Source organism: Salvelinus fontinalis, chromosome 18 (assembly GCF_029448725.1).
Source record: "Salvelinus fontinalis isolate EN_2023a chromosome 18, ASM2944872v1, whole genome shotgun sequence".
Classification (NCBI taxonomy): Eukaryota; Metazoa; Chordata; class Actinopteri; order Salmoniformes; family Salmonidae; genus Salvelinus; species Salvelinus fontinalis.
The window spans coordinates 39,468,166-39,483,231 of NC_074682.1; the positions used below are offsets into that span (position 1 = coordinate 39,468,166).

General features: G+C 40.1%; 1 protein-coding gene across 1 annotated transcript in view; it reads left to right on the plus strand.

Annotated features, from left to right (window-relative positions):
* Positions 1 to 9,377: 9,377 nt before the first annotated feature.
* The window catches only part of LOC129815482 (collagen alpha-1(VII) chain-like), a 130,137-nt gene continuing 124,448 nt past the window's right edge, over positions 9,378 to 15,066 (plus strand). Inside the window, 1 exon segment of the mRNA XM_055869355.1 lies at positions 9,378 to 9,646. The gene's annotated coding sequence lies outside the window, so the exon portion shown is untranslated.

Here is a 15,066-nt window from a genome sequence, read left to right on the forward strand (position 1 = left end):
TTTTGCCATGGGGAATAGAGAACATTTTGCAGTTTTAATGGCCCAGTGCAGTCCAAAAACTTGATTCTCCTGTGTTTTATATATACACTGAGTATACCAAACATTAGGAACACCTTCCTAATATTGAGTTGCACCACCCGTTTGACAATATTTGTATTTGTCAATTGGCAGTCAAGCATAAATTATCATTTCACCAGAATAAGACTGTCGATATGTATTGGAAAGGAGCATCGAGCTCAACACAGCGCACTTTCCCCACCCTGTGAAGTTAATCAGAACGTATTTAAATCAGTAGCCTAATAAACTTCATGGTTTGCGAAGTCGTAGTGGGAGGACCACAGACCATATCATCGACTTCAATGATATGACTTCAAGTTTACTTCGATATGGTGGTTATTAAATCAATATGTCACGGCTGTTGAAAGGAGAGGATCAAGGTGCAGCTTGGTGAGCGTACATTTTCTTTATTTTTATCAAAATGACGCCGAACAAAACAATCAACACTACAAAAAACAAACCGTGAAGTTCAAAGGCTATGTGCCCTTAACAAAGTCAACTTCCCACAAAAACAGGTGGAAAAAGGGGTACCTAAGTATGGTTCTCAATCAGAGACAACGATAGACAGCTGCCTCTGATTGAGAACCACACCCGGTCAAAAACAAAGAAATACACAACATAGAACATAGAATACCCACCCCAACTCACGCCCTGACCAAACCCAAATAGAGACATAAAAAGGATCTCTAAGGTCAGGGTGTGACACAATAATTGCACATAAATACGTTCCCACCGCCATTTCTTGCTTTACTAATTTTACCAACACAAAAAGATCCCACCATGTCGAAAAAATAAAGATCTGTCTGCATTTATACAATTTTACCTATTCCATCACAGCTGTCATGATTTTTTTTTAATATGGCATGACTTTACTTTACTTTACTCGCATAAAAACTTGCATAAAAACTGTGGGTGGAAAGTTTTTTTTTCTACCAATGGATGGATCTCTCTCCCTCTCCCCCTCTACCTACTCCCCTATCAGGGTTTTTCTGGATCAAAAAAGGGTTTACGTGGTGGGTGTAGCAGGGGCATGGCAGGGGGCGTGGCAAGAGCAGCAGTCGGCACATCTGCACGGTTGGTTTTAAAGCACATTTCTACACATTTTGCAATGGAGCTGAGAGAAAATGTTGCAGTTTTAAAGCTAATTTCCTGCAATTCTATGCATTTTGCCATGGCTAATGCTGTGTTCCTTTGCTAAAACATAATAACAAAATCAATACAGCTAAATTCATTGTTTTTGGAATTTTCAATTCTACCGGGCAACCCTTAGATCCCCCATACATTGTGGGCTTAGAATGGATTTACCTTATGCAAGTGTGCAACAGGCTTTGCAAGCGTGGTTCCCTTGCTTGCGCTGAAAACACTCCTACTTGATGGCTAATAGATTTTCTCATGGAGTTTTCATTCAATAGGATTTGCAGTACAGTTATCTTAAGCGATCCCTTTAAATACAGTGTACCTTTCATTTGAATTTTGTCAACAGACTCACACGAATACATAGAGAGAATTAGTTCAGAATATTGGGATCAATGAAAGAAAGACATCTAAATATGTGACTCGTTTCAGGAAACTAGGCATAGGTCGCGCATCACTACTTCACAGGAGCGCCATTTCAACATAAACATTTTTTTTTACAAAATGCGTTTTTGGGGAGAAATGGCTTCTGGAACATGTGGACTTTCATGTGCCTTAATAACACATTTGTATGCCACCTGTAAATACAAATAAAATAGTTAAATTACGAGCCTAGTTGGTTTAGCCAAGGAAAAAGATGAGCAACCTTCCCGCTAGCAATGATACACAGCTGTACATTTCAATGAAACATGGTGAAGCCCCAAAATTGCCCTCGCTGGAAGCCTGTCTTTCAGACATAAGGAAGTGGATGGCTGCAAATGTTCTACTTTTAAACTCGGACAAAACAGAGATGCTTGTTCTAGGTCCCAAGAAACAAAGAGATATTCTGTTGAATCTGACAATTAATCTTGATGGTTGTACAGTCGTCTCAAATAAAACTGTGAAGGACCTCGGCCTTACTCTGGATCCTGATCTCTCTTTTGACGAACATATCAAGACTGTTTCAAGGACCGCTTTTTCCATCTACGTAACATTGCAAAAATCTGAAATTTTCTGTCCAAAAATTATGCAGAAAAATGTATCCATGCTTTTGTCACTTCTAGGTTAGACTACTGCAATGCTCTACTTTCCAGCTACCCGGATAAAGCACTAAATAAATTCAGTTAGTGCTAAACACGGCTGCTAGAATCTTGACTAGAACCAAAAAATGTGATCATACACCAGTGCTAGCCTCTCTACACTGGCTTCCTGTTAAGGCTAGGGCTGATTAAGGTTTTACTGCTAACCTACAAAGCATTACATGGACTTGCTCCTACCTATCTTTCCGATTTGGTCCTGCCGTACATACCTACACGTACGCTACGGTCACAAGACGCAGTCATCCTTATTGTCCCTAGAATTTCTAAGCAAACAGCTGGAAGCAGGGCTTTCTCCTATAGAGCTCCATTTTTATGGAATGGTCTCCCTACCCATGTGAGAGACGCAGACTCGGTCTCAACCTTTAAGTCTTTATTGAAGACTCATCTCTTCAGTAGGTCCTATGATTGAGTGTAGTCTGGCCCAGGAGAGTGAAGGTGAACGGAAAGGCACTGGAGCGACAAACCGCCCTTGCTGTCTCTGCCTGGCCGGCTCCCCTCTCTCCACTGGGATTCTCTGCCTCTAACCCTATGACAGGGGCTGAGTCACAGGCTTACTGGTGATCTTCCATGCCGTCCCTAGGAGGGGTGCATCACTTGAGTGGGTTGAGTCACTGACGTGGTCTTCCTGTCCGGGTTTTCACCCTCTCGGGTTCGTGCCGTTGGGTAGATCTTCGTGGGCTATACTCGGCCTTGTCTCAGGGTAGTAAGTTGGTGGTTGAAGATATCCCTCTAGTGGTGTTAGGGCTGTGCTTTGGCAAAGTGGGTGGGGTTATATCCTGCCTGGTTGGCCCTGTCCGAGGGTATCGTCAGACAGGGCCACAGTGTCTCCAGACCCTTCCTGTCTCAACCTCCAGTATTTATGCTGCAATAGTTTATGTGTCGGGGGTCTAGGATCAGTCTGTTATATCTGGAGTATTTCTCCTGTCTTATCCAGTGTCCTGAGAATTTAAGTATGCTCCCTCTAACTCTCTCTCTCTTTTCTGTCTTAGGACCTGAGCCCTAAGAGATAATATTATTAAGGTAATATTATTCATATCTCAATCTGGATTGCCAGAGAGCGTTGTCAGATTGTCCGCTAGTAAATTCAATCTGACAACGCTCTGGATTTACAAACGCCCAGAGTGCACTCTGGCAATCCAAATTGAATTTACGAACACACCCGAAATGTTTAAATGTCTAGCTGGTCATTTGTTATGCTAACAAGCTAGCAAGAGGTATATAGCTAGTACGCTCAACTGAAACGATACCGTTCGTTTACAGTATACTAAATTTAACTATGTAGTATATACTCATTAAGTATGTAGTATACAGTATGTTAGTATGGGTATTTGAACACAGCTTGTGTCAGTAGTATTTTCTCCCTGTCAACAGTATGCACTCTGACATGGTGACATTGACACACAACACACACACGATCGCGAACAGAGGAAAGTCAAAATGCTCTGTAATAAAGTTTTCAGAGGAAAAAGGTCTACCTGTTTTGTCAATCTTTCTTCACTCTCCCCCCATGCGTACATACACATTCTTACACCTAGTATCCACCTTAGGTGGGTATGTAGCATAACACATGTGTAACCCGTAAAAGAGAACGAGGGAGAAGAGAGGTTCTGACTAGAGGGAGTACAGCTACGATCGGAAGGGACTTTTTTGTAGCAGGTTAGGAGAATTTACACAGCAGGCTAGGATTATTAACGTGGCAGGTTAGGAGACTTAGGTTACGATTAGGAAAAGGGTTAAGGTTAGCTAGAATGCTCTCCTAACCCGCTACGAAAGCAACTTCCTTTCGTAGCTGTACTCACCACTGAGAAGAGAGACATCCATCAAGGAGGGAGGACAGGAAAGGTGAAAGTACAAAGACTGCACAAATTAAAGAGACATCATCTCTGCATTCCTCTCTCCATCTGGAGGAGCACAGAGGGATCATCCAGAATGTCATTGTTCTACTTGTTTGTGACATGGAGAGAGAGAAAAGTTGCTATTTTATTAAGCAGTAAAATGTAACAATATTACCTGTTTATGGTTTTTGTAGGTACCTGATTACAATGCTGCCTCTACAGTACAGAGAATGAAAATAATTCATTGCAGGTAGGCATGTAGACTATATGTGACAAAACGACTAGAATACTTTTCCTGGGAACATCAAACTCTTCTTCAAACTCCACATCACATCCTTTCTTCCTTTCTTAGGCCTTTGATCAAGGAGTAAAGGCCATTGACTGTTTCCCATTGTACTCTGTTCTGGGAAGTGCTTCAGATCCCTATTACCTGGGAGTCGGCATCCTCCTCTCTGTGATCCTTTTTTGAATGTTAATGCAAAAGGCAAATTTCCATTCTGGATGGACAATAAAGTTGTATTCTATATATTGTATTCTCTCTAAGCACCCTCTCCCAGCCCTGTCCTAATCACCCTCTCCCAGCCCTGCCCTACTCCCTCCCCAATGCCCTCCGGATGGGGAACAGGTATCAGGCCCTTAAACCTCCTGGATCCATAAGTAATAACAGAGGAGGATGACATCACGCCTCCAGATTATGGCTTTGGTGAAGGATGATTTACAGCATGACACACCTTGCTCAGAACATCTGCAATGCAACTGGGAGCACCACACGCCCGCTCTTCCCCCTATCCACCATGGAGTAAGGAGTTGGCCGCAGGTTGTAAAATGAATCAAAATGGCCACCTTAGTCAAACGTAACCAACCCTACTTTTCTGCCTGTCCCTGTTATTTGGTCAACAGCTCCAGTACCACACACACACACACACACACACACACACACACACACACACACACACACACACACACACACACACACACACACACACACACACACACACACACACACACACACAGACACACACACAGACACACACACAGACACACAGACACGGCAGAGATCCTGAGTTTGCATCAGGTATTGGCCAAATCGGGAGGAAGTGGTACTCGTTAAGCAAGCAGTGTGATGTCCTTTATACACACAGTTTCTGTATTCTGGTGCCTCTCTTTCATTCCTTCTAACGTTCTCTTTCTTGTCCACCCTAATCTGCCTGATCTATCCTCCTGTCTGCATACATCCTAGGTGAGAGGATGTTGGTAAAAAGATGAAAAACCCTGAAAAATATGTCCCCTTGCATTGCTCTATTCTTGTCTTAGTAGTACACAATGTACTGGCACATCAAGTTGACCATCGGATAAGAACATTTAATTGACTAAATATTCAGAAATGCTAAACCACTAAGCCAGGCAATGTATTATACACAGGTCTATGACACATTTTCCCCATCTTCCATAACATTTTCTTACACTCGGTTCTCTCTTCAATCCCCCTCAGTCTGGCCCTTTTCCTGTGGCATTTAAGAAGAAAGAGGAAGAGGAACACGCAGACAATAACAACAACAGTTATGCTAATCAGGCAGTGGGAGACAGCCTGGCTCTTGGGTAATTACTTAATAATTGTCTGGTCAAAGTAAAATAATAGAATGTTTATGTATCCCATCTTGTCCTGGTTGTGTAAATGCAGCATGGTTGAAATGGTTCCTCTTTGTTTATCACACTTGTAATATTAATACAGTGTAGTGTGTGTGTGTGTGTGTTGGTCATTCTTTGTAATCCTAGCTTTTTACTATGGATTCATCTCTTTTATTGATTGTAAGTCGCTGGAGGGAGTAACAATGCAATTAAAAGCCTGACTAGGGTCATGAGAAAGTGACTGTATAACTGGTATAGGGAGTAGTAGCGTTTAGGAAGGCAGAGGGGCAGGGGGGCAAAACAACCACAGCATACCCAGTCAGTCCCCTTGTTTCTGTCTCCTCCAACCAGACTAACTTCCAGCAATTTTACACATTTTGCCAAGGGGCAAAGAGAACACTGGAGGGAGTAACAAAGAGATGTGCAATTTTATCGATAATCTCATGCTATTCTACAAATTTTTCCATGAGGCTAAGAGAAAATGTTGCTGTTTTATAGCTAAATTCCTGCAATTCTACCAGTGGAGGCTCCTCAGAGGAGGAAGGGGAGGGCCATCCTCCTCAGCGAATTTCTTATAGATTTAAACAGTCAAACATTAAAAAAGACATGCTTGTTAGATAAAACTATACTAAATATATTCACGTCACCAAATTATTGATTAAAACACACTGTTTTGCAATGAAGATCTACAGTAGCCTCAGCAGCACTCTGTAGGGTAGCACAATGGTGTAGCTGGAGGACAGCTAGCATCTGTCCTCATCTGGGTAGATAGACTTCACCAGAAAACCTAGGAGGCTCATGGCTCCCACCCCCTTCCATAGACTTACACAGTAATTATGACAACTTTGGGAGGACGTCCTCCAACCTATCGGAGCTCTTGTGGCATGAATTGACATGTTGTCCACCCAATCAAAGGATCATAGAATGAATCTAGCACTGAAAGCATTTGCTACAGCTAGCACTGCAGTGCATAAAATGTGGTGAGTAGTTGACATAGAGAGAAAAACAATAGTTGAACCATTTTGGACAAATCAATTTAATCCAAAATGAAGGATAAGCAAGAGAGAGCGAGAGAGATTTGTTTACGTTCACTTAGGTAGCGAATGCAGTTAGTTAGTATAGCTTACACAAACACCCGGCTCAAACAGAGAGGGATGTTATGAGCCTACCGAGTGGCACAGCGGTCTAAGGCACTGCATCGTGCTAGCTGCGTCACTACAGATCCTGGTTCGATCCCAAGCTGTGTTGCAGCCGGCCTCGACCGGGAGACCAATGAGGCGACGCACAATTGGCCCAGGGTCGTCCGGGTTAGGGGATGGTTTGTCGGGCAAGGTTATCCTTGTCCCATAGCACTCTAGCAACTCCTGTGGCGGAGTTGAATGACAGTAATCCAATATGCTGTAATAGAAATAAGGCTCATAAAAAAAAAAAAAGCATCATCACTCATCTTAAATGGCACCGACCACCACTGTATTCTACACATTTTGCCATGGAGCAGAGAGGAACATGTGCAGTTTCATTGCTCATCTCATACTTTTTTACACATTTTGCAATGAGGCTAGGAGAAAAGTTAGCATTTTTAAAGCTAATTAAAGCTCAAATATACACTGAGTATACAAAACATTAAGAACACCTGCTTTGTCCATGACATTGAATCCAGGTGCATGCTATGATCCCTTATTGATGTCACTTGTTAAATCCACTTCAATCAGTGTAGAATAGATGAAGGGGAGGAGACAGGCTAAAGAAGGATTTTTAAGCCTTGAGACTATTGAGACATGGATTGTGTATGTGTGCCATTCAGAGGGTGCATAGGCAAGACAAAAGATTGAACCTATTAAGGATTTGCGGCATTTTTTCTAATTTTCAAGTAAAATGACATAACCAAATCTAGCTCAGGCACTGAAGCAAGGATATTCATGGTACCATTTGAAAGGAAACACTTTGCAGTTTGTGGAAATGTGGAAGGAATGTAGGAGAATATAAAAGATAATACAAAGAAAAATGCAACTCAATATTTGGAATGTGTTCCTAATGTTTGGTATACTCAGTGTATAAAGATTAGCTGGCTACTCACTAGCATGTAGGCTTGTGCTTGAGAGAGTGTTTATGAGACTTGTGTTCATTTTCTACAATGCCCACTACCAGACGTTGGTCATTATTAGTGGATGAGCATGGTTCTGATATTTTTTTTTTTTACAAAAAGGGAATTTCATAGACAGAATTGAAAGCCAGATCAATGATTATTGCAACAACAAAAAAACAGGTTAAACTATTTTGATAACATTTTATGGTTGTGGAAAGCTTATATTTTGCCAAGATATAATTTCACAAGCCCTGAATTAATTATATTTATTCCTGACTGTTTTAAATGCAGTTTATTGAACTTTAATTGTGCAACAAAGCTTATTTAGAGAAAACTTTGAAAAATATAGATATATATCATGAATTGGCCAAAAATTTCAAAAAAAAAATAGATATGATTTTTAGGACATATCGCCCAGCCCTAGTTGACTGTGATAAAGGCACTGGATTATGAGCTGTCTTGTGTGCTAAATGAACAAAGGACGTAGGCAGTGGCATAGTGCATATACCCATAGAAGCACAGTGACATATATCTCAATTCAGTCATATTCGTGGCTTAATGCAGGTGTGGCTTTCAGTTATTTTTGGCAACCCATCCCATGAGAGAAAATGTAATTCCAGTTAATCTGTTCTGTTATATTTAATCAAATCTGACTAACCCAGTGCACTGCTCGCTATGCATTCTATCTGATGGTGTTTGCATATTTATATAAAAATACAAATAATGTCTAGTTTGGAACACTGACAAGTAAAGAGCATTACAAATCTGATTGGTGGGCCTGGCTCCCCAATGGGTGCGGTGGGGCCACCCACCCGCACCACCCACCTGTGCCTATGCTCCTGCCTCCAACCACAACTTAAAGCAGCAGCCTTAGTAGAACATGCAGAGTCCAGTCCTGAACTGGAATGTGTTTTTATGACTGTGGTATGGTTGTGGTTTTAATTTGTTTGACTGCTTCAAGAAAGTCAGACATGTACATCTGCACAGCAGTTTCCCCCTTCTTGCTGGGACGCATGCACCCCCACACACACCCCTCCCCTGACTGATGTGCTTAAATATGCACATGTCTGTCAAGCATTACTGTGACCCATGTCAACCCATCTCAAACATACTTAGCACTTGTAAGAGTAGACCTTCCACATCCTTACTGCATGGTCATAAAAACAATCCAAATCAAAACAATTAGCTGTGTGTCTGACAGATAGACAGGGAGGCAGTGATCTCATGTTTTATCATCTTCTTCCTCCCATCCTCCAATCTATATTAACTTTTTTCTTCCCTTCCAAACAAGCTATGCTGGGCCATATCTCTTCTTTTCTGGTTTAAATGTATCTTCACTTCCTTCAGCATAGTGCCATCCCATATGCCTAGTGCACAACTCTGACTCTGAGACATAAACATGAATATGAAAACAATCTCTGAGTCTGGGTTAGCTTCGGGTTATACTTCGGGTTCTTACCTGATAAAGGTATAGCTGCAAATATTTCATGAACGCACGAGGTCTTCGCGCCATTGGCTGCTGCTGACATGGGCGGGTAGAGCTTGCAATCCCAGGTCGGGACTGGGAGGGAGAGAGAGAAAATTAGACTGAAAAAAATAAAAGGAAAACGAGGGAATTGTTTAGAACTCTCCTTCAGGCAACCGAACAAGTCTGGGCTTACAGTACTGCAGCTTCTGCCCAACCTGAGCCAACTAGTCTGCCTGTGTTACAGTTAAATTAAACACGACTTTGATTATCGCTTCGCGGGACCTGGGATGCGCCACGATACTCTTCATAAACGTTATGCAGCAGAGGCGGCTATCTGACAAGGGACTGGAGTGACAGAGTAAATATACAGTTTGCTTATTAATTGAATAACTCTGAGTAGTTTGGAGGCAGAACAGGGAGCCACGGGTGGATTATTAAGCTACAAGTGGAAATGTGAGTGAGGACTTGGAACGGTTGTCAGGTGAGGTCGTTGCCGTCCGTTGTGAGCTGGGATGCTCTACAGAGCGCAGGCCGGTAGGTCTACGCGTCCAGCTTCACGGGGGATTTGCTCCATGTCACTGATAAAGGAAACGATGATTTATTGGTCCAATTAAGGAGGAATTGCCGGAATGTTAGTGTAGTTGCCAAAAGGTGCCTCTCAGGCGCAAAGTTGTGGAAAGTCTTGACCATCCATTTTTGTTTTAAAAGTTGCTCAAATTGTTTGTATTAATCAATTTGATTATAAAGTGTGATTGCTGACGATTTAATTTAATCGTAACTGGGCTAAATGGGTTGTCAGTGTGGAGTCCAGACAGCTAGCGGCCTAGTAACGTTACCACATTAAAGCTGGTCACACATGACCATCAGCGCATCCTTAATAGCCACTAAAATGTTGTCGTCACTAGTTACCCATAGATATTAAAACTAGTAGATAGTGATAACATCCACACATTCCAACGGACAACTTCCAATCAATGTACAGTACAGTACAGTATGAAGATAGGCAGAAACGGATTATCCAATAGAAATCCCAGATCATGCTTGTAGGCGATGTTGGCTAACTAAAATCATGCGCAGAAACACCTCTAATAGTATTTTCGTACCGAACTGCGCATGTGTAGGCCGTCAAACCAAAGGCAAGCCTTCAATATAAAGTTGTTTTTGACTAAAATTATAACTTGTCAGTTTGTCACTTTCACAAGGTTGGAGTAATAACATGTTCAACTACTATCTAGGTTGTGCCTTTTTAGATTTTGAGAAAATTAACGACTAAGGAAGAATGTTTCACTTCTCTCGTTGACTTCTCTAACCCCAAACCCTGGCCAGGTCTGCTTGGTCTGTTTCTCAATCGGAACTCTGTGTCTCGATGGCGCATCAAGCGAGCCATATTGCCGAATCAAGAGGCCATGGTTCCGATCTAGAAGCACGGTTCTGACTGCTCCTACAGTTTTGTTTCGGTACTGCAGTTTAACTGATGCTCGGCCCAGAAAGATAATTTCCATAAATGGCCACATAGAGAAGTCAGATTTTAAAATGGCAAATAAGACACTTTAGTCATCATCTTTATGCACAAAACATCCATTAAATTGTTCAAATAATTGTCGCTGAGGCCGATTTTGTTTTCCAGCACTCACAACCGAAGATATTAACATTTTACATTCATCCAATGTCTGTCATGTTTTTGGATGACGTGCAGAGCGACGTCACTGCTCGCACTGCTCCCTGTGCGCACTGAGTGCTAGCCAAAATACTCAGAGGCTTTTCTAATTATTTCAGGGGATTTTAATGAAACACCTGATGCATCTGCTGATCGTTTTCCTCCTAGAACGAGTCAAAGCCCTCAAAATATAAATATTTTCACTACATTATGCAAGGATCGCTGTGTTGAGGATGCCTGGCGTTATTTCAATCCGGATGCAAAGGGTTATACCTGGACCAACAAAACTATGTCACGTAAATCTAGAATAGATTTATTCCTAATTTCCCTCTTTTTGTTACAATTTGTTAGAGATGTAAATCATTAGTTGGCTCCCTTTTCTGATCAACACTTGATTTCCCTGAATTTACAAGCTACTGAAAAATCAAAAGGTACTCAAGGATATTGGAAATAAAACAACACACTTCTTAAAGATACTACTCTCATTGAAAACATCACATCGTTAGCTAAATATATTTTTGCAAGAAAAGACTTGGGTCATGGAAGTAGATGGGAATTTTTCAAATATAAAGTCAGAGTGGTAGCCATTAAATGCTCCAAAGAGCTGATGCAATTAAAGAACCTTAGAGAAAAAGAGATGATGAGCAAACTTGACAGTTTTCTAAAGAAAGATAATCTGTTTGAAGAAGAGGAGTCTGTATTCAAGTCTTTACAACTAGAATTAGAACAGCTTTACACGGATCTGGCAAAGGGCACCTTTGTAAGGTCAAGAGCAAAATGGATTGAAGAGTTGGAAAGAAACACTAGTTACTTTTTTGCACTTGAAAAGAGATACTATAAAATAAATAATTGCACTCAAAATTAGCGATGTTTTATGCAAAGATCCCATTACAATGTCAATTCCTTTTATGAAAACCTTTACAGCTCTCAATTTCAGGAAGATGGTTGTGAAAGCTACATTTGCCACATTCAGAATTATGTCTCTGTAATTGAGGATGATTTCCACTCAGTTTGCGATTCACCTGTGTCAATTGAAGAAATTATAGAGGCTCTGAATTCAATGAAAAAAGAGAAATCTCCTGGCCCTAATGGCCTGTCAATTGAATTCTATAGACAGTTTTGGGAGTTACTAGAAGACCCAATTTTTATTATTATTTATTTTTTAATGTTTCAAGATTGCATTAAATGGCTGCAGCCCGACACCGGTACACTTATGACAACATCCAGCTCAAGTGCAGGGCGCGAAATTCAAAAGATATTTTTTTTAAATATTTAACTTTCACACATTAACAAGTGCAAGACACCAGATGAAAGGTGCACATCTTGTGAATCAAGCCAACATGTCCGATTTTTAAAATGTTTTACAGGGAAGACACAATATGTAAATCTATTAGCTAATCACGTTAGCAAAAGACACCAATATTCTTACTCCATCAGTTTATGACTCCATCAGTAGCTATCACAAATTCGGCCAAATAAAGATAAAAATAGCCACTAACCAAGAAACAACCTCATCAGATGACAGTCTGATAACATATTTATTGTATAGCATATGTTTTTTTTGAAAAATGTGCATATTTCAGGTATAATTCATAGTTTACATTTCAGCTACAATCAGAAATTGCACCGAAAGCAGCCATAATATTTACAGACACCAACGTCAAATACCTAATTACTCATCATAAAACATTTCTGAAAAATACATAGTGTACAGCAATTGAAAGACAGGCATCTTGTGATTCTAGACAATATTTCCGATTTAATAAATGTTTTACAGCGCAAACAAAATGTAGTGTGATATTAGCATAGCCACAATAGCCAGAAACACTTAGGGCCCACGACCAGTCAACATGCACGACAGATATTAGAAATAGCATCATAAAATGTTTCTTACTTTTGGTGGTCTTCCGTCAGAATGTTGGATAAGGTGTCCTTTGTCCAGAATAGTCGTTGTTTTGATCTGGAACGGAAAATATCCCTCTTCATTTAGCATGGGCACTTGCCAAGTGACACGGATTACTCCAACGTCAACAAAGTTAGAAAACGGAACACGGCAAAACTCCCGAAAAAGTTTCAATAATCTGATTAAACTATATTGAAAAAACATACGTTACGATGATATGGTGACATGTTTCAAATCAAATCTAAGACGGAGATGTTCGTCTTTCATAACGACAGCTAAACAGAAGCCATATCCGTGTCCTCTTTCGCGCGCTCCAGAAACAGGAAATGGACGGTCACGTCAAACAAAGACCTTTTATTTCACCTCTGACCAAGATAGACACAAAATTTCTTCTCTCACCGCATCTTGACAACCAGGGGAAGGCGTAGGAAGTGTTTGTAGACTCCTACGTAACACGCCCATGTATAGTCATGCAGTTGAACAGAGCATAGATTTCTGACATTTCACTTCCTGGTCAGGAAAAGTGCTGCAGAAGGATTTCTGTTTCACTCAGAGAAATAATTCAAACGTTTTTAGAAACTAGAGAGTGTTTTCTATCCAATTGTAATAATAATATGCATATTGTACGAGCAAGAATTGAGTACGACGCCATTTGAAATGGGCACATATTATCTGGCTACTCAATACGCCCCCTGCAGCCATAAGAAGTTAAAAGTGGGGAAATGGTCTCCACTATGAAACAGTGCCTTATTTAATTGATTCCGAAGCCTGATAAAGACCCTTCTGTCATTGACAATTGGAGACCAATTACTTTATTAAATATTGATTACAAATTGATTGCTCTGGTTTACGCCAAAAGATTTAAGAAAGGAATAGATACATTTATAAATGAGACTCAAACAGGATTTATGAAGGGCCGTCACATAAGCTCTAACATTCGTTTAGTCTTGGACCTTATAGATTATTCAGATGCAATTGACTCAGATGCGGTTGTCTTATTTTTGGACTTCTGTAAAGCTTTTGACACAATTGAACATGAATTTCTCTTTAGGTCTCTTTAAACTTTTTGGATTGTGTGAAAATTTTATCAAAGTAATTCTCATGTTTTACAAAGATATAAATACTTCTGTGTTACTAAACCTTAATACTTCCAAAAGATTCACTATGAACAGAAGTGTACGACAGGGATGCCCAATTTTGCCATTTTTATTAATTTTGGTTGTGGAACTTCTATCTCTAGATATTCTGAATAATGAAAATTTGTATGGCTTAACCATTTTTAACAAAGAAATCAAAATTTCCCAACTGGCTGATGATACTACTCTTTTCTTAAGAGACAAAGAACAGGTCGCCCATGCCCTTAATGCTATAACTGCATTTTCTATTGCATCAGGATTAAAACTGAATGTTTGTAATGTGAAATCTTATGTTTATTTGACTCTGATGATAAATAAATAGGAAATATTCCTGTAAAGGACTGTGTTAAATATTTAGGAATATATCAGTCAATAAACCACTTAGTCAGACAACATTTGAATTTCTCTCCTAAAATTAAGAAAACCAAAAATATATTCAATAATTGGCTACAAAGAGATCTTTCTATATCTTTCTATACTTGAGAGTACTTCTGTCCAAGGCAGAGGGACTGTCTCGTTTTGTGTACCCCTCATTATCGTTACGTGTAAATCCTGCTACTTGTAAAGAGATCAATAAGACCTTTCTTGACTTCATCTGGAAAATAAATCTCACAAACTAAAAAAATCTGTCCTTTCTAACAAAAGAAAGTGTTGGATTTTGTTGACATAAATTACACTTTCAAGATAAACTGGTTGAAAAGATGTTTGATCAATACTGAGTCAATATGGTATTTCATTCCAAATAATGTGTTTAATAAGTCGGGAGGTCTTCAATTTGTACTGAAATGTAATTATATTCCTGAAAGATGACCTGCTAAATTGGCTAGGTTTCACCAACAAGCTTTAATGGCCTGGAACATGTTTCCTGCACAGTTTTTCCCCACATAAAGCTGTTTTGTGGAATAATTAAGACCTTAACTGTAAGGAATAAGTCATTGTTCGACCCCAGCTGGCATGAGAGGAATATTGACTTTGTTCTTGATGTTTTCGACAACAAGGGTAATATTCTCACATATGAACAATTTATAACATTGAATGAGTTTCCAATACATTTCAGAGAGTTTATTTCGGTGATCAAAGCC